The sequence below is a fragment of the Arachis stenosperma genome, chromosome 3 (assembly GCF_014773155.1).
Source record: "Arachis stenosperma cultivar V10309 chromosome 3, arast.V10309.gnm1.PFL2, whole genome shotgun sequence".
In the NCBI taxonomy this organism is placed as follows: Eukaryota; Viridiplantae; Streptophyta; class Magnoliopsida; order Fabales; family Fabaceae; genus Arachis; species Arachis stenosperma.
In genome coordinates, this window is record NC_080379.1 from 18,980,773 (window position 1) to 19,005,375 (window position 24,603).

Below are 24,603 nucleotides of genomic sequence, written 5' to 3' on the forward strand. Positions count from 1 at the left end.
AATCTATCATCAAATATGGACTCATCAGGTATCCTATCCCAAACAAAAAAGATTTGTTAAATAGACTAAACTCAGCTAGCATTTTCTCAAAATTTGACATGAATTCTGGGTACTGCCAAATCCAGATTAATGAGGCTGATAGATACAAAACGGCATTCACAATGCCTTTTGGACATTATGAATGGAATGTGATGCCTTTTGGCCTAAAAAATGCACCGTCGGAATTCCAAAAAATGATGAATGATATTTTCAATCCCTTCTCCGACTTTGCCATCGTCTACATAGATGACGTGCTCATTTTTTCACAATCCTTGCTTGATCATTTTAAACATGTGAAAACTTTTATGTACACTATCAGGCATAATGGTCTAGCAATTTCTAAATCAATGATTAGTTTATTCTAAACTAAAATCCATTTTCTTGGTCACATGATTCACCAGGGAACAATTACACCCATAGACAGGGTTATCCAATTTGTGAATAAATTCCCTGATCACGTTTTGGAAAAGAATCAACTCCAAAAGTTCTTTGGCTGTATAAATTATATAGCAAATTTTATTCCAAATTTAAGCACCCGTATCAAACCTCTCTATGACCGTCCAGAGAAAAAACTCCCTCCTTGGACAGATACTCATACAAGGATTGTCAAACAACTTAAACTTAGTGTTAAAGAACTCCCTTGTCTTTACCTTCCTGTTCCACAAGCTTTCAAAATTGTTGAGACTAATGCTTTAGATCTAGCTTATGGGGGCATCCTAAAACAAAAAGTTAATAATAAAGAGTCCATCATTGCATTTACATCTAAGCATTGGAATACTTCCAACAAAATTATTCGACTATACAGAAAGAAGTTTTAGCGATTGTTTTATGTATTTTGAAATTTCAATCTGATTTATTAAACCAAAAATTTCTGGTCAGGGTAGATTGTAAGTCTGCCAAAGACATTTTACAAAAAGATGTAAAAAATCTTGCATCCAAACACTTTTTTGCTCGCTGGCAAGCAGTTTTAAGCATTTTTTATTTCGAAATTGAATACATTCAAAGAATCTCAAACTCTCTCCCTGATTACCTTATCCGTGAATACTTGCAGGGAAAGCCGCCACATGCCTAAAAAGGCAACATTAGCCTCTGTAAGAGGCAGAGGCATCCGCCTAGTCCTATGAGAAGTAAAAAACTCAGTGTCAAGCACCCCAACTGGGTCATCCACCCAACAACCTACCTCAATAACCCAAGAGCCAACTGAGTCATCTACTCAGATCACAAAAAATATAGCTGAATCATTTACTCAACCTCTAAGTAGCCAAACAACCAAGTAAACAAAAGTGGACTATGCTCTTCCATTCCAAACCTTGTTGGTCTTACAAGATGTAGGTCTCTCGAAACTTCACAAAAAATCCTAGACTGATACATGTGACAGTTCAGATGATAATGAAATTGACTTGACAAAACTTTTGTCACAAGAAGCAACCCAAAAGACTATTTGTAATGACCCAAAAGGTAAAGCAATTACCCAAACAAAATAACCCCAATCGATTCAGACCCAACCCCCAAACATCCAACCAAAACCACAATCCACAAACATTTCAAAAAATAAATTCTCATCTGTCCTCTTAATGGAACCCGAATTCTGGGAAAAATTACCTTTTAAGGTAATCCTTAAAGTCTTCCCACAAGGATTCTATTTTAGACTAACAGAACCAGACAGTTTTATGAATTCATACTAGTGGATTCAGATTCATTCTCGGTAAAACACTACAAAGACCCCAAAGATGCCACCAACATAACCCATTCAACCATTTAAATATTAAAAGTGCTCACCCCTACCCAATTTGAAAAAAATTCAAATAATACAAAAAAATTTTCTCAACCTTTTGACCCAATAGGATATTCTTATTGGGAATATGTGGACATCTGGACAAGACTATTTTAGTTACAAAATAACCAGAATAGACTTTCTTGGCTCTTCTACTTCAAGAAAAATACCAATTATCATTTTTCAAACTGGTTTACCCAATGGAGGGACTATTTTGGCCCATTACGAGAGATCCTGCCCCCACCTGCCGATGAGGAGTTCAAAATTTTCACCAAAAAGTTTGACCAACGAAAAACAAGCATCCCTGCAGATCTTAAATTTTTTTCTACATTTGCACTGGCCTGGGTATTCTCATGGCAATACAGATATGGCAAACAGGAACTGATAAACCACTATTTTATGGTTTATCTTGTGCTCAATTGAGTGGTTTTTATCAACTCTTTACCCACTTATTCATACTATTTGTATGGTTTTACATTCTCCTTCCCGATTTTGTGCTATGATTGAAAACATGCTTCTTTGGCTTTTATTTCCTTTTATTTAATCCTCTCTTATTACCATTAGATGCCTTGATATGTGCGTTAAGTGATTTCAGGAATTACAGGGCAGGAATGACTTAGAGGATGGAAAGGAAGCATGCAAAAGTGGAAGGAATACAAGAAGTTGAAGGAACTGCAAAGCTGTCAACCTGACCCTCTCGCACTAAAACGATCATAACTTGAGCTACAGAGGTCCAAATGATGCGGTTCCACTTGTGTTGGAAAGTTAACGTCTGGGGCTTCGATTTGATATATAATTCGTCATAATGGCCATACAGATAGGCGACGCGAACGCGCACTCAACGCGGACACGTCGCATCTGCGAACTTCAATCCACGCGGACGCGTGGACGAAGCCTCCACGTCACCTTGCCGCGACCTGTACGGACCAGATTTCATAATCAGTGATTTTTGGGCTGTTTCTGACCCAGTTTTCGGCCCAGAGAACACAGATTAGAGGCTATAAAGTGGGAGAATGCATCCATTCATGAGGAGGCTTTCATAATTCATAATTTTTAGGTTTTAGATGTAGTTTTTAGAGGGAGAGGCTCTCTCCTCTCTCTTAGGATTTAGGATTAGGATTTTTAGAAATTAGGGATTTATCTCACCTTCACATCAGGTTCAATATTCCTTTATTTTGACTTCTCTTCCACTTTGGGATACTTTAATGATTTTATTTGTATTTGATTTATGTTGCCCAATTGGCTTATGAATATTATCCATGTTAGATTTTATTGCTTTGAATGTTTGTTATTTGAGGTACTTCAGATCTAAGCTTCATATTTAGCTTTTTATATTATTGGCTTTAATTGATTAACTGGAAGCTCTTGAGTTATCAACTATTCATGATTGATTATTATGTCAGCTAATTAACTGGAATTCCACTAACTCTAGTCTTTCCTTAGGATTTGGCTAGGACTTGGGAAATCTAACCAATTAGTTCACTTGACTTTTCCTTGCTTACGCAAAGGTTAACTAAGTGGGATTAACTTCCATTCTTATAGGAGTAACTAGGATAGGACTTCCAAATTTTCATATCTTGCCAAGAGTTTATTTTATAATTAATTATTTATTTTATTTGTCATTTAATTTACTTGTTCCTCACTTTCAAAACCCCAATTTACAAAACCCATAACCAATAATAAAGACATACCTTCCTGCAATTCCTTGAGAAGACGACCCGAGATTTGAATACTCGGTTATCAATTTTAAAAGGGTTTGTTACTTGTGACAACCAAACGTTTGTAAGAAAGGTTGATTGCTTGGTTTAGTAACTATACTTACAACGAGAGTTTACTATAACTTCCAAACCATCAATCTTCAGTTCTCTTCATGAACACCCGAAGGCACCACCGATACTTCAAAGAAATGCCTATGTTAAATGGTGGTCTCAGTTCAATGCAATCATGGCTCACCCAGATATAGTTAGAAAATGGTTCAACGAACACCCTAAGTACGTTAAACCATTTGATCATGAAAAGTCAATATTCCTCAATCAGAAAGCCCAAATTGCTGTAGCTCTAGCAGGAGCCCAATCAAAAGAAACACTAGCAAAACACCTCCAGCAAATCATGCAGATGATCCAAGAAGATAAAGAAGACGAAGAAGATCCTAGTTCTTCAGCAGAATCCTCAAGTGATTATAATCAAACGAAGATGATTGCTTCGAGATCAATTTAGGAGAAGATTAGATAAGCATTTGAAATATAATTATGTAATTCCAAAAAACCAAAATTGTATCAACTTGTATTATAGAAATAGTACCGATTGACATAACCTGTACTGCATAAATAGTAGAATCTAGGTCTATAAAAGAAAACCTTAGCAACATTCTGAGGTAGAGTTTTTTAGACACACAAGTATAGAGAGAAAAATAAGAGAGAGAAGCTCTGAAAATCTTTTGTAAGCCTTTTCCTCTCATTTTTTCTTTCTCCAAAATTAATTCAATAAAGAGTTTTCACTTCTTCATTTTCGTATTTCCTTTATAAAGCTTTTGAATTTGCATATGTGCGGACTACCGCCACATCTAACTTTATATTAACTTGTATATGCGTGCCGACTACCGCTGCATCTAACTTCATATTTAATTCCTGTCTTTGCATCTACATTCATATAAATAATAAACATTAATTTCATCTTCACTTTTTCTCCTTATCCCTCCTAGATCCACTTCATTTTTTAACTTATACTCTCTATAATCTTCTTGCTTTCTGTCTTTCAATTTGATATCTGTATTGTTAAATAATACTCCATTAATCTAATCTTTTGTGTTCTGCAGCTCCAACAAATCGTCGATTCGTTTATGATATTCATTGCTCAACAGTCTGGTATAAATTCCAACACTGAACGCATAACCCTTCCTCTATCAGGCTTCTATGACACTGATTTCTCTCTGAAGGCCTCTGTGGCATAAAAATATTTAACATACTTTTCTTTCCAAATATTTATGGGATAGAAAGCCACCCTCTTGTTTTTAGTTCTTGCCTCCTAATTTTTTAATGTAATATTTCAGGAACAGAAGATTAAAGAAGGACTCTATATGATGGACACTAAATAGTCTCAAATCTCTTACTTTGTAACTATTCTAATACTAATACTAGTATTTATGTACTTCTATATTTAATGTAAAAGCTGCTTGCCTGCAACATGTACTACATATCTATACTTGATTTGTTTGACTACAGTTATACGTGTCATGCATGTAGGATAATATGAAGTCCAAGCCATTTGTTTTCATATAAAGTTAATGTGCATATGTTCTGCTTTTGTTTTCCTGACTTGCATCCTTTGGGTAGTAGATTATTATCTTTGCCATTAATTTCATGTTAATTCTGTTTATGGATCATAAATTCATAATTTTATTTGCATGTTAATTCTTAAAAATGTACATTTCAGCGGCATATACTTCTTGTTGGAAGTGAAATTGTTTTGCTTTTATGCACTATATATCTTTTATTATCTAAGCTATTTTTCCAAAAATATGTCAGGCACTTGATGCTGATAGCATGGACATGGAAATTGACTTGTCTAATCTAGGGACAGTCAAGACAATATTTTTAGCTTTATTCAGGTGTGATTTGGTACAAGGCTGCTGCTTGATTTTGAAAATTACTTAACTTCACTTTGCTTCTTATTCTATTTGATTATAGCAAGCTGGATGTCCCTATCAAGACAACCGTTTCAGCTAATGTTCTTGAGGAAGCTCTGAATGGGACAGTTACAGTCAGATCGCTTCCACCTTATTAGTCCCTTGGTATTGTATTTGTTCTAATTATGTCGCAAGTTGCAGGTAGAGAAGCAATGTGCTCACTTTTTTGGTGTGACAATAAATGAGGAGCAAGCTGAGTCAGGGATTGTAATAATAGTTACTTCAACTGCACAAAGCAAATTCAAGGTACCATTGTACCTTTGTTTATAGTACCCTCTAACTTTGTTAGTCCATCTGGTGCGGTTTTTGGTATTGGTTGATGTGGATTTTAATGCTTGAGGTTGATTTTTTAGTTACTTTACTTTGAACAAGATGCAAATGATGGCTATAGTTTAGCACTGCAGGTAATCTTTGTTGTTTTAATGCTTCTACATTTAGTCTCCCTTTCTTGTTAGACTGGTTTTACCAAACTAAGTGATTCTAAATTGAAATTACGATAAGCATGGTACTAAGGTTTTCATAGTTGATTTGTACATTACATATACTGCAATTAGTCATAGAAGCTGTGCATGTGCAATTACAATTGAATGTATATTTAGTAAATAGTGCATACATTTTTTTTTCTGTATAGGAAGATAGTGAGAAAACTGGCAAGGTGACATCTATCGGAATGTATTTCTTACATTTTCAAGTGCACAAAATGGATTCAACCATGAATGTGGTATGAAGTTAGGTTTCATTGCGTTCCTTTTTCCTGTGTTTTAAGTGATCTTTTGAAAGTGACGGTTACTTTTAGTGCTATGGTACAGTTAGCGATGGCCAAGGATCCTGAAAGGGCTTTCTTTAAAAGGTTAGAAGGTCTTCAACCTTGTGAAGTCTCGGAACTAAAGCCTGGCACTCATATATTTGCTATTTATGGTCTGAATAATTTATTTTTGCTTTATCATTCTTTGCTTTCTAGGGTTATTTTTGTTACACAAAAATATATTAACACTAATTCAACTTGTTATCATTTAGGTGATAACTTTTTTAAGACTGCTAGCTATACAATTGAGGTAGTATGTGAAAAATCATATGAAGATACCACCCAGAAACTTAAGCACAGCGAGGCTCAGATTTTAAGAAAGAGGAATGAGCTACGCCAATTTGAAGCAGAATATAGAAAGCTTACTATTTGCTTTACTCAATCGTGGCTTTTGGTTTATCTCGAGATCCTTACAGTGTTTTGTATCTTAATGATTTTCAGGCATTGGCTCACTACCAGGAAGTGACAGAGAGATATGTAAAAGAAAAACAATCTGTATATTCTTTCAATATGTGCTGTAGTGACAACTGCATTTCTAGAAATGCTCACACTAGCATAATTTTTAATTATAATGTTTCCCTTACCTAAATTAGTTAAAAGTTGAAAAGATCATTTATCCGATAGTGTGTGGACTATACATGGTTCTATGGGGAAAGAACAAAGAGATGAAAAAGGTAACTCAGTTGCTACCATCTGAAATCATACAATTACAGCAGCAGGATCAACAACAGACTACCTTATCTAAATAATAATCAAATCTTTTCTTTTTTTTTTGAATACTTTTGTATGCCACATTATCTTATCTGAATAATTATTTTGGTATATATTTCATTAAAACATTATATGGTATTTCATAACATGTGGTTTTTGAAACAGATAACGTCATCATGGGTTGGCTACAAAATATATCTGAAGAAGGATAAGAGGAGGAACAAGAAGGCAAAGTTTTCTTGTGAGAAAAGCAGTGATGATAAAGAAGAAGAAGCAGCAACAGAAATAGCAAGTGAAGTGAATTTTGCAGATGAGATAAGTGGAATTAACACAGGATCTTCTTTTTATTGATTACAATATATCTTTTATATGATTATGTTTTCAATAAATATTTAAAGAATATAATAAATATAAACTAATTGATAAATTATCAAAATTTAAAAATAATAATTAGTTTGATACAAAAATAAAACTAAACAATAATCATGACTAAAACAAGGTTGTTATAATAAGTATGAATGTCCATCTCTCCAATCAAGTTAACTCTGGGCTATGTAATATTAACTATGAGCGGTGCTTTGTTTTCCCAGGATAGACTTTATATTAATGAAGTTTGAAAAGGAAAATCTTGGACAAGTATAAATAGGGCATGAATTTGTGATAATACGTACACACAAAATCAATAACAATTCTTCCTCTCTTTATACTTCCACACAATAATAAACATTCTCTTCCTTCTTTCTACACTATTAATATCTCTCTCTATTTACGTTATTACATACATACATACATATATATATATATATATATATATATATATATATATATATATCATTCTTATTGAGTTAGTTATAATATTAGAGTCTTCTATTTACATATCTTTATTTTATATTTAGTATATCTTCCTTATTTATTTTACAACATGTTATCAGCACGAGACTCTGGTCAAATTTTTAGGAAGACTAAGGTAACAAATTTTTATTATGTCGAAACTCTCTCATCTTGAATTCAATGCTCTTGATATATCGGGAAACAATTATTTATCATGGATACTAGATGTTGAAATCCATCTTGATTCAATGGATCTTGGAGATACCATTAAGGCTGAAAATAATGCATCCCAAAAGGATAAAGCCAAAGCCATGATTTTTCTTCGTTGTCATCTTGACGAAGGATTGAAAAATTAATATCTCACATTAAAAGATCTTGCGGATCTTTAGAAAGACCTTGAAGAAAAGTACAATCATAAAAAAACGGTGATACTTCCTCAAGCCCGATATGAATGGACGCATTTGCATCTACAGGATTTTAAATCCATAAATGAATATAATTCTGCAATGTTTCGAATCACCTCACAAATAAAATTATATGGGGAAAAGATAACTGATCATGATATATTGGAGAAAACTTTCTTGACCTTCCATGCCTCGAATGTGCTCCTGCAACAACAGTATCGAGAAAAAGGATTTAAAAAATATTCTAAGTTAATTTCTTGCCTTCTTGTTGCTGAACGCAATAATGAATTGCTTTTAAAAAATCATGAAGTGCGCCCAGCTGGCGCCGCCCTATTTTCTGAAGTAAATGCGGCAAATTACTCCAAAAGAGGTAAATGGCAAGGCTTTGAAAAAAATTATGAAAGGAAAAGGAATTATATACAAAAGAGAGGATCTCACCAGAAGTGGGATAAAGAAAGAAATATTAGGCAAAATAAATCAACAGAGGATAAGTGTTTTCGTTGTGGTGGAAAGGGCCATTGGTCACGTACCTGTCGTACCCCAAGGCACCTAGTCGATCTTTACCAAGCATCTTTGAAAAAGGATGACAAAGGAAAGGAAAAAAATTTTGTTTCAAATGATGCTGAAAATTTCACCACTCATTATGATGTATTTGATTTCTTTGAGAACCCTGAAGGAAATATTGGTCATTTGATTAATGATGGAATAGTTTAATATATAAAATTGTTAAGTATCCATGTAAATAAAAAATGTAAAGAACTTATTGTTAAGTTTTATTTTCTATGTATTTAAGTTTCAAATGTGATTTATATAAATAATGAAATATTAATGTTTATATATTTTGAAATCATTAAATGTGTCGAAGTTTTAATATAAAATTTTAGTATATGACATTATTTTTATGTACAATGTTTCTTAGAAAAATAATCATTATCAAGTATTCAATTTAACTGTGCATACTGCTCATTTTATTATTATTATTTGTCTTTAAAGAAAATGGCAAGGATATATAATGAAGATGTATGCCTTGCGGATAGTGCAAGTTCACACACCATTCTCAAAAGTAATATATATTTTACCCATCTTGTGCCAAAAGAGGAATATGTTAATACTATTATTGGCTTAGGCAATGTGATAGAAGGCTCCGGAAGAGCTATAATTTTGTTTTCTAGAGGAACAAAATTTATAATAAATAATGCACTATTATCTACCAAGTCCCTGAGAAACTTGTTGAGTTTCAAAGATATTCACCGAAATGGATATCATGTTGAGATAATGAATGAAGAAAATCATGAGTATTTATGTATCACAACTCATTATTCAAATAAGAAAGTTATATTAGAAAAATTATCCTCACTTTCATCTGGGTTGTATTATACCAAGATTAGTGCAATTGAATCACATGCCATTGTAAACCAGAAGTTTACTAACGCAAATGAATTCATAACTTGGCATGATAGATTGAGTCATCCGGGAACAACCATGATGAGGAGAATGATTAAAAACTCCCATGGACATTCACTAAAGAACTAGAAGATTCTTAAAACTAGTGAATTTTGTTGTGCTGCATGTTCTCAAGGGAAGTTAATTTTAAGGCCATCACTAGTAAAGATTGAATTTGAGTCCCCTGAATTCTTAGAAAGAATTCAAGGTGATATATGTGGACCTATTCATTCACCATGTGGATCTTTTAGATATTTTATGGTCCTAATAGACGTATCTTCGAGATGGTCACACATGTGCTTATTATCTTCTCGCAACCTGGCGTTTGCAAGATTACTGACTCAAATTATTTGATTAAAAGCACAATTTCCAGAAAATCCAATCAAAGTAATTCGTCTTGATAATGCTGGTGAATTTACTTCCCAAGCTTTTGATGCTTATTGTATGGCTAATGGAATAAGTGTTGAACATCCAATAGCTTATGTTCACACACAAAATGGATTAGCAAAATCACCTATTAAACGCCTCCAATTAAATGCTAGACCCTTACTTATGAGAACAAATCTCCCAACCTCGGTTTGGGGGCATGCTATTTTACATGCTGCAACACTTATTCGTTTGAGTCCAACGATTTACCATCAGTTCTCTCCTATGCAATTAGCTTTTGGCCAGCAGCCAAATGTTTCCCATTTAAGAATATTTGGGTGTGCGATATATGTTCCCATTGTACCACCTAATCGCACCAAAATGGGACCCCAAAGAAAATTAGGGATATATGTTGGATATAATTCTCCCTCTATAGTGAGGTATCTTGAGATACAAACTGGAGATGTATTTAAAGCCCGGTTTGCAGATTGTCATTTTAATGAATCAAAATTTTCAACATTAGGGGGAAAGAATAAGTTTCCTGAAAAGAAACTAAATTGGAATGCATCATCGTTGATGCATTTAGATCCTCGATCAGGGCAATGTGAACTAGAAGTTCAAAAGATTATACATTTGCAAAGAATAGCAAATGAATTGCCTGATGCATTTTTCGACACAAAGAGGATAATTAAATCGTATATACCAACGGAAAATGCCCCAATTCGAATTGATGTCCCAGTAGGACAAATAGCCACTGAAACAAATTCACGCCAGAAGTGTGGCAGGCCTGTCGGTTCCAAAGACAAAAATTCTCAAAAGAGAAAAGGGGTAAATACTATCCCTGTTAAAAAATACATAGTAAAGACACCTGCAGTTGTCCAAAATTCTGATATAGTTTTAATGCCAGAAGATGTTCAGGTACCTGAATATTGCGAAAATGACAAGATCTCGATAAATTATGTCTTTACAAGAGAGAAATGGGACCGGAATAAGACAATTGTCAATGAAATATTTGCATATAATGTGGCATTAAATATCATGCATGAAAGTAAGGATCTTGAGCCAAGATCAGTCGAAGAATGTCGACAAAGAAATGATTGGCCAAAATGGGAAGAAGCCATAAAGGCTGAATTAGACTCACTTGCAAAACGTGAAGTGTTTGGACCTGTAGTTTGTACACCAGAAGATGTAAAACCTGTTGAATACATGTGGGTATTTGTGAGAAAACGAAATGAGAAAAATAAAGTTGTGCGCTACAAAGCTCGACTTGTGGCACAAGGTTTTTCACAAAGGCCCGATATAGATTATGAAGAAACGTATTCCCCTGTAGTAGATGCTATAACATTGCGTTATTTAGTCAGTTTATCTGCATATCATAAACTGCATATGCATTTAATGGATGTGGTAACAGCCTACTTATACGGCTCATTAGATCGTAATATCTATATGAAAGTCCCTAAAGGACTAAAGATATCTAAACCATCCAATGAATATTCGCAAGGGTTATACTCAGTCAAATTGCAAATATCTTTATACGGTCTAAAGCAATTTGGACGAATGTGGTATAATCGTCTTACTGATTATCTGGCCAAAAATGGGTTCAAGAATGATGATATCTGTCCGTGTGTTTTCGTAAAGAAATCTGCATCTGGATTCATTATAATTGCTTTGTACATTGATGATTTAAATATCATTGAAACTCCTGAAGAGATTCTAATAATTATAAAAACTCTAAAAGAAGAGTTTGAGATGAAAGATCTTGGAAAGACTAAATTTTGTCTCGGCCTACAGATCGAGCATACGAAAAATGGGATCTTTATTCATCAAACGACATTCACAGAAAAGATCTTGAAAAGATTTTATATGGATAAGTCGCATCCCTTGAGTACCTCAATGATCGTAAGATCTTTGGATGTGGAAAAGGATCACTTCCGTCCTAAAGAAGAGAATGAAGATATCCTTGGTCCTGAAGTACCATATCTTAGTGTCATTGGAGCACTAATATATATTGCTAATAATACACGACCTGATATATCATTTGCTGTGAATTTACTAACAAGATATAGTTCCTCTCCAACCAAAAGACATTGGAGTGGAATCAAACAAATCTTTCGATATCTTCATGGAACGGTTGATATGGGATTGTTTTATCCATATGGATCCAAGTCACAACTAGTTGGCTATGCAGATGCTGGATACTTGTCTGATCCACACAAAGGGAGATCTCAAATAGGATACATGTTCACATATGATGGTACAATTATATCATGGAGGTCTACGAAACAGATCATAGCAGCAACCTTTTCTAATCATGCTGAAATACTATCGATACATGAAGCAAGTCGCGAGTGTTTTTGGCTCAGGAGTTTGATCTAATATATTCTGTCATCATGTGGACTGATTGATCATAAGATAGCTCTAACTGTCCTGTTTGAAGATAATACAACATGTATTGCTCAACTCAAAGGCAGATACATCAAAGGTGATAGAACAAAGCATATTTTTCTTAAATTCTTTTTCACTCATGATCTTCAAAATCAAGGGACAATTGATGTCCAATAGATTCGCTCAAGTGACAATCTGGCAAATTTGTTCACAAAGTCACTCCCAAAATCCTCTTTTGAAAGATTGGTACATGAGATTGGGATGCACTGATTTCGAGACATTAAATGATGTCGAGAAGAGGGGGAGACTGTACTCTTTTTTCCTTGGTCAGATTTTTTGCCATTGGGTTTTTCTTGACAAGGATTTTTGTAAGAACCCGCGTTTTCACATAAAACCGTTTTAATAAAGTAATTTTAGTGCCCGAAATAGATTCAAAATTTAGAAGTTTTAATTTGAAAATATAAATGTGAAATTTGATTTCAGTGAATTTTTCTAAGTTGGAAAATGTATCTCTTTCGAAAAGTTTTTGTAAAAATGCGTACTGGCGCTTAAGCCGGCAGTACCGACTCTGGTCTATCCAGTGCTGCGTATTTTGGAAAATAATATTTTGAAAAGTGATTTATTGTTTTAAAATTATAAAAATAATTTAGAATCGAAAACTGAACACTAATCTTAAAAGTTTTGGCCCAAAGTGGACCAAACGGACCAAAAACGCCAACGGATTGGACTGGCCCAAACCGAGTCCAAGACCCAATATATATAAGCTCATTTAATGAACTTTGAGCTCATTTTTCAGTCCTAAGAGGGAGGAGAGGCGCGGTTTTGAGATGAGAGGAGAAGAGGGGAGTTGTTACTATTCACCTCCACCTTCCGGGAGCCATAACTTTTGATCCGGAGCTCCGATTAACGAGCCGTTTGCAGCCACGCGAAGCCCTTGACGAGTTCTTCCTTTCTATCTAAAGAAATCTGGTAAGATCTCTCTCTTCATTTCCCAGTTTTCAGCCCTAGATTCTGCACGATTTCATGTATAGTTTATGAGTAGATTTTGTGATTTTACTTGTTTAGGTGAGCTCTAGTAGCGGGTAAATATTGAATTTTACTCCTAATCACGTTGGGTAAGATAAGTTTTCACTAAACTCTTGTATTTAGTTGTTTTGGGTATCTTAGGTTTTGATTGTAACACCCTAATATTCAAATCCTTATGCTCGAGTCATAAGTCAGTGATATTACGGTGGTACGACTCTCAGGTGGATTTTTAATATATAAATATAGGTAATTTTGAAAGGAGTATTAATCGAGAAGCCTGAAAAGAGTAGAAATAAAATCGCGAAGACGTATCACTCACGTTTCGACAACGAAAAGTTAAACCGCGAAGTCGAAAGCGATATACGGACAAGGCATAAAGGAGATTAAGAGATAGATAACAGATAGATATATATATAACATAAGTAAATAGCCACTAGTCGCGACCCGCGAAGTTTAGGTCGGCTAGGGTACAGTATGAAAGTAGCTGACAACAATATATCCTAATCTCTCCCAAGGGAAACATAAAAGCCTCTATAGGCAAGTTCCAAAAGAGTTCAATACATAATATAATCTTTTCAAAACAAAGGTGGAGAGATTCTAAGCGAAACACAAAGTAGAGAAAATAAGGATCTTCGCCGGCTCTCAGACGAACCACAGCTCACTTCTGAGCACCTGAACCTGTATCTGAAAAACAAGAGATATATACGGAATGAGAACCCCGGGCCCATGGGTTCCCAGTACGGTAAAAGTGCCAAATAAATACAATGCACTGCAATAAAAACTCACTAAGCATCCTAAACTCCTTTTCTCCAAGTATCCAGCCTAGATTCTCACTAATCCATGAATAGGCATCTGTCGAAAGGGGATACTAAATCTAGTTCATATTACACATGTTTTTCCCAATCCGCTGATTCTTTCACGAATCAGACTCAGAATCATAAGCGAAATCATTACCAGTTGCTCTACCTCAGCAGCTCTATATCAATACATCATACCCTCGCCTGGAGCTAGTGAAATCACATCACTGCGTCTACCCAGGGAGCCCAAATGATCTCATTCAAAAATCATCATCATTATGCAATCGCATTATCAATTCATCTCATCAAGAACAGCCCCAACATCCACCAACACCATCATGAGGGATCTCTCAGTGGTACAAACACAAGCAATACAGACAAGTAATACACAAATAAGGTACAAGTAGAACAAGTAGCATGTAATCAGGTAACATAGCATATATGATATAGAAATCCAAAACAAATAGGCAAACCCAAACAATTCAAACATATGCAAATGATGTATGCCTGCCCTATGGCTGATGATATCATCTGTCGGTTATATAGCCAACCCGACACGTCCTGGTAGCTAACCATGGACAGAAACACCCCTTGCGGAGCAAGTAGGTTTAAGCTACAACCCCCTTGCTACTACCCGCTCAGCCCAGAGCCAGTGGAACAACCACTACTGCGGCTACTACCCAGGCGGGTGTTTAACAGCTCAACCTGGAGCGAGTGGATTCACCACTACTACCGCTACTACCCAGGCGTCACAATCTCTGACCTGGAGCAAGTGGGACGAACCACAACCCTTGCTACTGCCCAGGTATCTTAAGCATTAACCCGGAGCAAGCGGGACGAACCACAACCCTTGCTACTGCCCAGGTATCTCATTAACATAATTCATTCAATCTCAATTCATATTATCAATCCTCATTGTTATCAAATCTCGAACATTAACCTGGAGCAAGTGGGACGAACCCCAACCCTTACTACTACCCAGGTATCAGAGTTACATTCATTCAAAACTCCATAATTAACTCATTTATCATAAACATCATTTTTCGTCTCATACCCGGAGCAAGTGGACTAGCCACTGCTACTACCCAGGGAAACTCGTATCTCAGATAGTGGAAGTGCAAATCACAATTATCAATAATTCAGCATAAACATGCATGAATTCTCATCCATGGATCAACATCCATATCAGCCATCCGGCTCACGATTAAATCCATAACCAGCCAATATTCATAGCATACACAGCTATTCCGGCTCACGGTTCAATCCAGAACCAGCCAATTCATAAACAATTACGGCCCTTCGGCCAATGGCATAACAAGCACTTCCACCACCATCCTCCACATCTCACAAAATCATCAATGATCCTCATTGATTATTCATTTTCCCCTTGCTTCACTCGCAAGTTACCTCATTCACTAGCCCTTTTCTAATAGCTAGACATATCATAATGATTTAAGATATAAGTGGTGAGATCGGAGGCTTAGAAGTATGAGATTTGGCTTTTAAAACTCAAATATCAACTTTGGCATGAAAACAATGCCACGCGTACGCGTACTCCACGCGCACGCGTGGATGTCCTTAAAAACTCATCGACGCGCAAGCGTCATGCACGCTAACGCGTGGATTAAAAATTTGCCAAATCGACGCGCACGCATCAATCACGCGTACGCGTGGATACTCTCGTGCCCCAGGCACAAAGCTGGCACAGTTCTGGCATAACTCTCTGGAAAATGGCTGGGCATTGGGTGCAGCACTATCGGCGCGCCCGCGCACATCACGCGCACGCGTGGATGGCGTTTTCTGAAAGAACGGCGCGTACGCGCCAAGTGCGCCCACGCGCAAGGGGTTATTCTGCTAAAAATTTTCTAAGTTAAAAACTGCAGAATTCACAACTTCAACCCCCAATCTTCCGACGGACATAACTTCCTCATTTTAAATCGTTTTTCACCCGTTCTTCGAACGGCATGGACATCCCGGATCCAATTTCATTTCTAAACAGATTTGACACAAAACAAAGATCCGTAGTCCAAGTTATGTCCCGTCAAAGTATGCCCAAAAACCATATTTTCATATAAAACCACAAAGTGCCATTTTCAAAACAAGCCATTTTCAACTCTTTTCAAAATCAATCAAAACATGCCATTTTCATCCCTTTTCTTTGAAATCAATCAAAATACATCAATTTCAATATCAAGCCTCCTCAACTCACACATTGACACTTTACCACAATATACAAAATCACTATCCCATCATTTTAACCCACTTCACCCAAGTGGCTCAAACTCAAACATATTGACATATCATATACTCTTCCTCATGCCAATTTTCAACAATACCATTTCCAATCAACCATCATTATACATAACCAATATCATATTCACTATCACGTGGTTTCACCCCCAAATCAACCTTAATCATTTCTCAAGCATATATCACAACATACATATCTCTCACGCATTATCATACCATCAAGGCATCAATAATCATACTCACATATATGACCACATAATATATCTCAACCAAAATCAAACATACCCCATCTATACTATTTCACCCAAAGTTTACCAATTTCCACACTTCAACTCCTCAAACCTCATTATTCAATAACCAACCCAATCATTCATATATTCATTATATGAAATTCATCCACTCACTTGTGTCATCATACAATGCACACATCAACTTACCTTTCTTACCTCTTTCCGGCCTCCGGCCCAAAATATACGGCCTCCGGCCCAATTTCACAATTTAATTGCATAAATCACAATTCAATACTCATTACCCAAAACATCAAATTTTCAATACACCAAGCATACAAGGCCACACACAATTCTCAACCCAATCATCAATTCACATTACATACCAACTATGCATATTAGCATCAACCATTTACACAATCCAAACTTAATCCTAGGGGCATCTAGCCTAGGAATTCTCATCACACCACACGGTACTTAAATGAAACTTAAACCGTACCTCTTGTAGCCAAATCAATTGAGCCTCTTCTTTGGAAGTCTCCACCAACCTTAGCCCTAAGCCTCACCAAAGCTCCTCAAGCAACACCAATCTCCCAATTGTGCACCAAAACCATCAAATGCACTAACATAACCAATATCACATACATACATCAACCTAGGGCTCATAAAAAATGATAAATCACAAGGGTTTGAGCACTTCTTACCTCAGCCCATATGAAGTAGGGATAGAACCCACTTAGAATCCATGTTGGAGTATCCCTAAACACCCAATAATCCCAAGATTTCAACACTAACTTCCCAAAAACGTGTAACAGAGGGGAATTTCGAAAACTGGGCAGAGATGAATGGAATACTCACCACAAAACTTAGATAGAAATGTAGAGGATGAGAAGAGCGACGCGTGGCCGCAAACGGCTCGTCAATCGGAGCTCCGTAGCTCAAGTTATGGTGATTTGAAGATCAAAGAGAGTTAGGTTTTCTCTCTTCTCTTCTCTTTTCTCTATTCAGCGCCCAACACTCATTCTTTAGGGCAAAATGAGCTGAAATGCTCATAACTAATGTTTATATATGTTGGGTCTTGGGCCCACTTAGGCCCAGTTCACTTATTTTTGTCCGTTGGCCCAATTTTGGGCCAAAACCTTTAAGATTAGCGCTCTAAATCGCACTTTAAATATTTCTACCTCCCCTAATCATAATTCCTCATTTCTTAATATTATTTACTCATAATCAACTTTCTCAGCTGCAGTACCAGACAGGTCTCAGCTGATATTGCCGGTCAAAATTCCACTGCGCACTTTTACGCAGAAAACTATGTCTTTCGACTCGGAAAAATTCACTGAATCCAAATATCATATTGAAATCATCAAATTCCAATTGCCAAATCTTCCAACCATATTCGCTCCTACTTACTCATTATTTAATTAATTTCGGTTAGACCGGGTATTACATTCTACCCCCCTAACAGAAATTTTCGCCCTCGAAAATTCCATCCATCACTACGAGTATGCGAGCGTAGTCTGCCGTTATATCCAACGCATAACAGTTCCAAGGTCCTTTTACTCTGCGCGCTTCCGTTGCCGCGCTCTGATTTCTCTATCTCTGAGGATCTCGGTCATTCGTTCCTTACTTTTATCGTCTCATCAACTCACACCCTATTAAATCTCAAATCATGACATCAATAATATTGCCATCATCGTTGATCATAGCCATCATTCCATATCACTATAATCAATCAAAGATCATTCTCGAAACTATAACCGACACATCCTCGAATTATTGAAAAAAAACTCGACAGTACCTCTCCTAAAAACTGGAGTCTACCACCCGTCACGGGTTTCCTCAAACCAATCTAAGTACCGCATCAACATTTCAATTTAATGGTTTTCACATTCTTCTTTCAAAACCAATCATTTCAAATCCCAAACTAAATCCAAGGTCACTATGACCAAACATCATAGCACTCATCTCTCGAACACAACAACTTGCACTCAATCATCATCTAAATCCGACTATGCATCAATGGTAATTTCCTCATCCATTTCGGAACCATTAAGGCTCACCGTCGCAATTAATTCCAATTATCGAGAATCAGTATCTGTATAAGCTCACTAAACTTTTAAGTACTCAAAGCATAAAGCATTTTTAATCATACCCCACTTTTCCTTATTATTACCATACTATGCTAACGCTTTAGCAAGCTTCCGCTATGCCACTTTGATTTCTCGTCAAGTATTAGCTCCATCACTTATTTTCTCAAGTATCCAACCACAACTTAGCATGACTGGCATTTCAAATCAACGTTTCCAAATCCATCATTTAGGACCATTGCTTATCTATTTAAATCAAAGGAACTAAAAGTCATAGGTTCAATCCGTTTTACCAAAATCTAGAAACCAACCAACTACATACATAACAAACACAACACATCATTCTCAACAGAAAATCATTTACATCACAAGCATTTATCCATTTGTATTAAGGCAAATCCTTACTCGGACCATCCGGTTTGCTTCTCAGTCTAATATTAAGCTCGACATTCCCAGTTTTACTGTACATGCGGTATTATAAAATCACACACTACCATTTAAGCTTGATTATTGCAATTACCTCAATCTTACTGTCGCAATCGGCCCGCATCCTGACTCTCTCCTTGTTGGCAATTTCTTGATACATGCCCTGGTAACCCGCACTTGTAACATACGCCTAACCCCAATCGGCAAGGCCTATTCGGGTGATGACTTCCACACCTCTGACAGCTCAGAACATTAGAAGCAGCCGCTGCTCGTTTTCCCTTACCATCCCTTTGGGACTCCTCACTCGTTGCAAGGTCATTTCGCCTTTGAGGAAAACGTTGTGGGCATCCTCTTCTCTTAAACTCTTGACCCCTTGTTGGGTATTCTTGATTGTGCTCCCTGCAGTGGGACTCCCGACGGTCATTCTTCGCCTCAACAGCCTTCCTCACACATTCTTCAGCAATACGGCTCTTATTCACAAGTTCAGAGAAGACCCTAATCTCCATCGGTCCAACGGAGCTCAGGATTTCACTTCGAAGTTCTCCTTCATACTTAATACACTTCCATTCCTCAGAGTCTCCCGGAGTTCCTTGACACATACGGGAAAACCTAAATAGCTCCTCAAATTTGTCTGTATACTCAGATACGGACATAGCACCTTGCTTCAGCTGTAGTAACTCCAATTCCTTGGCCGTCCTGGCGGAATTTGGAAAGTACTTCTTATAGAATTCCACCTGGAAGGCACCCCAGGTGATAGGATCATTCCCCTGCTGCAGGAGACGTCGAGTCCCTTGCCACCAATGCGATGCTTCCCCCGTGAGCAGATAGGTAGCAAATTCAACACGCTGCTCTTCAGGCACCAACTGCACTTGCAGTGCTCGCTCCATGGCCTGAAACCAAGTATCAGCTTCAGTCGGATTGGTGGTTCCCTTGAACTTAGGTGGATTAACCTTTAAGAAAGTTGCCAGTGTCATCGGGCCCTGAGCTTCCCTTCTGCCATTGCCATTATTGTTTATCTGTTGCCCAAGAGCCTCCGCAGTGGCTTGCATAGCAGCAGCCATATTCTCCAACGCCGCCATAAGGTTTACCGGGTTATTCGAGTTGATTTCCGGTTCTTGTGTGCTAGTACGATCTCTCTCACGTCCCCGACCGGGTCCACGAGGCGCCATCTGGTTCCTATACACACCAAACAATCGATATCAAGTTGATCAGTCTCAATATCGGAAGTATAGTGCTTCAAAGTACCAAAGGTACACTCATGGACTTCATGCTAGATGTATCAGTTAGATACCCTAACTAGCACAGGCACAGACTCAGAGTATGCATCGAAGCATAACCAGTTCCATCCCTCAGGCTCACGAGGACGAACTGCTCTGATACCATAATGTAACACCCTAATATTCAAATCCTTATGCTCGAGTCATAAGTCAGTGATATTACGGTGGTACGACTCTCAGGTGGATTTTTAATATATAAATATAGGTAATTTTGAAAGGAGTATTAATCGAGAAGCCTGAAAAGAGTAAAAATAAAATCGCGAAGACGTATCACTCACGTTTCGACAACGAAAAGTTAAACCGCGAAGTCGAAAGCGATATACGGACAAGGCATAAAGGAGATTAAGAGATAGATAACAGATAGATATATATATATATAACATAAGTAAATAGCCACTAGTCGCGACCCGCGAAGTTTAGGTCGGCTAGGGTACAGTATGAAAGTAGCTGACAACAATATATCCTAATCTCTCCCAAGGGAAACATAAAAGCCTCTATAGGCAAGTTCCAAAAGAGTTCAATACATAATATAATCTTTTCAAAACAAAGGTGGAGAGATTCTAAGCGAAACACAAAGTAGAGAAAATAAGGATCTTCGCCGGCTCTCAGACGAACCACAGCTCACTTCTGAGCACCTGAACCTGTATCTGAAAAACAAGAGATATATACGGAATGAGAACCCCGGGCCCATGGGTTCCCAGTACGGTAAAAGTGCCAAATAAATACAATGCACTGCAATAAAAACTCACTAAGCATCCTAAACTCCTTTTCTCCAAGTATCCAGCCTAGATTCTCACTAATCCATGAATAGGCATCTGTCGAAAGGGGATACTAAATCTAGTTCATATTACACATGTTTTTCCCAATCCGCTGATTCTTTCACGAATCAGACTCAGAATCATAAGCGAAATCATTACCAGTTGCTCTACCTCAGCAGCTCTATATCAATACATCATACCCTCGCCTGGAGCTAGTGAAATCACATCACTGCGTCTACCCAGGGAGCCCAAATGATCTCATTCAAAATCATCATCATTATGCAATCGCATTATCAATTCATCTCATCAAGAACAGCCCCAACATCCACCAACACCATCATGAGGGATCTCTCAGTGGTACAAACACAAGCAATACAGACAAGTAATACACAAATAAGGTACAAGTAGAACAAGTAGCATGTAATCAGGTAACATAGCATATATGATATAGAAATCCAAAACAAATAGGCAAACCCAAACAATTCAAACATATGCAAATGATGTATGCCTGCCCTATGGCTGATGATATCATCTGTCGGTTATATAGCCAACCCGACACGTCCTGGTAGCTAACCATGGACAGAAACACCCCTTGCGGAGCAAGTAGGTTTAAGCTACAACCCCCTTGCTACTACCCGCTCAGCCCAGAGCCAGTGGAACAACCACTACTGCGGCTACTACCCAGGCGGGTGTTTAACAGCTCAACCTGGAGCGAGTGGATTCACCACTACTACCGCTACTACCCAGGCGTCACAATCTCTGACCTGGAGCAAGTGGGACGAACCACAACCCTTGCTACTGCCCAGGTATCTTAAGCATTAACCCGGAGCAAGCGGGACGAACCACAACCCTTGCTACTGCCCAGGTATCTCAAACATATATTCATTCAATCTCAATTCATATTATCAATCCTCATTGTTATCAAATCTCGAACATTAACCTGGAGCAAGTGGGACGAACCCCAACCCTTACTACTACCCAGGTATCAGAGTTACATTCATTCAAAACTCCATAATTAACTCATTTATCATAAACATCATTTTTCGTCTCATACCCGGAGCAAGTGGACTAGCCACTGCTACTACCCAGGGAAACTCGTATCTCAGATAGTGGAAGTGCAAATCACAATTATCAATAATTCAGCATAAACATGCATGAATTCTCATCCATGGATCAACATCCATATCAGCCATCCGGCTCACGGTTAAATCCATAACCAGCCAATATTCATAGCATACACAGCTATTCCGGCTCACGGTTCAATCCAGAACCAGCCAATTCATAAACAATTACGGCCCTTCGGCCAATGGCATAACAAGCACTTCCACCACCATCCTCCACATCTCACAAAATCATCAATGATCCTCATTGATTATTCATTTTCCCCTTGCTTCACTCGCAAGTTACCTCATTCACTAGCCCTTTTCTAATAGCTAGACATATCATAATGATTTAAGATATAAGTGGTGAGATCGGAGGCTTAGAAGTATGAGATTTGGCTTTTAAAACTCAAATATCAACTTTGGCATGAAAACAATGCCACGCGTACGCGTACTCCACGCGCACGCGTGGATGTCCTTAAAAACTCATCGACGCGCAAGCGTCATGCACGCTAACGCGTGGATTAAAAATTTGCCAAATCGACGCGCACGCATCAACCACGCGTACGCGTGGATACTCTCGTGCCCCAGGCACAAAGCTGGCACAGTTCTGGCACAACTCTCTGGAAAATGGCTGGGCATTGGGTGCGGCACTATCGGCGCTCCCGCGCACACCACGCGCACGCGTGGATGGCGTTTTCTGAAAGAACGGCGCGTACGCGCCAAGTGCGCCCACGCGCAAGGGGTTATTCTGCTAAAAATTTTCTAAGTTAAAAACTGCAGAATTCACAGCTTCAACCCCCAATCTTCCGACGGACATAACTTCCTCATTTTAAATCGTTTTTCACCCGTTCTTCGAACGGCATGGACATCCCGGATCCAATTTCATTTCTAAACAGATTTGGCACAAAACAAAGATCCGTAGTCCAAGTTATGTCCCGTCAAAGTATGCCCAAAAACCATATTTTCATATAAAACCACAAAGTGCCATTTTCAAAACAAGCCATTTTCAACTCTTTTCAAAATCAATCAAAACATGCCATTTTCATCCCTTTTCTTTGAAATCAATCAAAATACATCAATTTCAATATCAAGCCTCCTCAACTCACACATTGACACTTTACCACAATATACAAAATCACTATCCCATCATTTTAACCCACTTCACCCAAGTGGCTCAAACTCAAACATATTGACATATCATATACTCTTCCTCATGCCAATTTTCAACAATACCATTTCCAATCAACCATCATTATATATAACCAATATCATATTCACTATCACGTGGTTTCACCCCCAAATCAACCTTAATCATTTCTCAAGCATATATCACAACATACATATCTCTCACGCATTATCATACCATCAAGGCATCAATAATCATACTCACATATATGACCACATAATATATCTCAACCAAAATCAAACATACCCCATCTATACTATTTCACCCAAAGTTTACCAATTTCCACACTTCAACTCCTCAAACCTCATTATTTAATAACCAACCCAATCATTCATATATTCATTATATGAAATTCATCCACTCACTTGTGTCATCATACAATGCACACATCAACTTACCTTTCTTACCTCTTTCCGGCCTCCGGCCCAATTTCACAATTTAATTGCATAAATCACAATTCAATACTCATTACCCAAAACATCAAATTTTCAATACACCAAGCATACAAGGCCACACACAATTCTCAACCCAATCATCAATTCACATTACATACCAACTATGCATATTAGCATCAACCATTTACACAATCCAAACTTAATCCTAGGGGCATCTAGCCTAGGAATTCTCATCACACCACACGGTACTTAAATGAAACTTAAACCGTACCTCTTGTAGCCAAATCAATTGAGCCTCTTCTTTGGAAGTCTCCACCAACCTTAGCCCTAAGCCTCACCAAAGCTCCTCAAGCAACACCAATCTCCCAATTGTGCACCAAAACCATCAAATGCACTAACATAACCAATATCACATACATACATCAACCTAGGGCTCATAAAAAATGATAAATCACAAGGGTTTGAGCACTTCTTACCTCAGCCCATATGAAGTAGGGATAGAACCCACTTAGAATCCATGTTGGAGTATCCCTAAACACCCAATAATCACAAGATTTCAACACTAACTTCCCAAAAACGTGTAACAGAGGGGAATTTCGAAAACTGGGCAGAGATGAATGGAATACTC

The 24,603-nt window shown here is 37.5% G+C and overlaps 1 pseudogene; it reads left to right on the top strand.

The window, feature by feature from the left end:
- The first annotated feature begins 353 nt into the window (after window positions 1–353).
- LOC130965631 (chaperone protein dnaJ 15-like) lies at window positions 354–7,365 on the top strand (annotated as a pseudogene).
- Window positions 7,366–24,603: the final 17,238 nt, after the last annotated feature.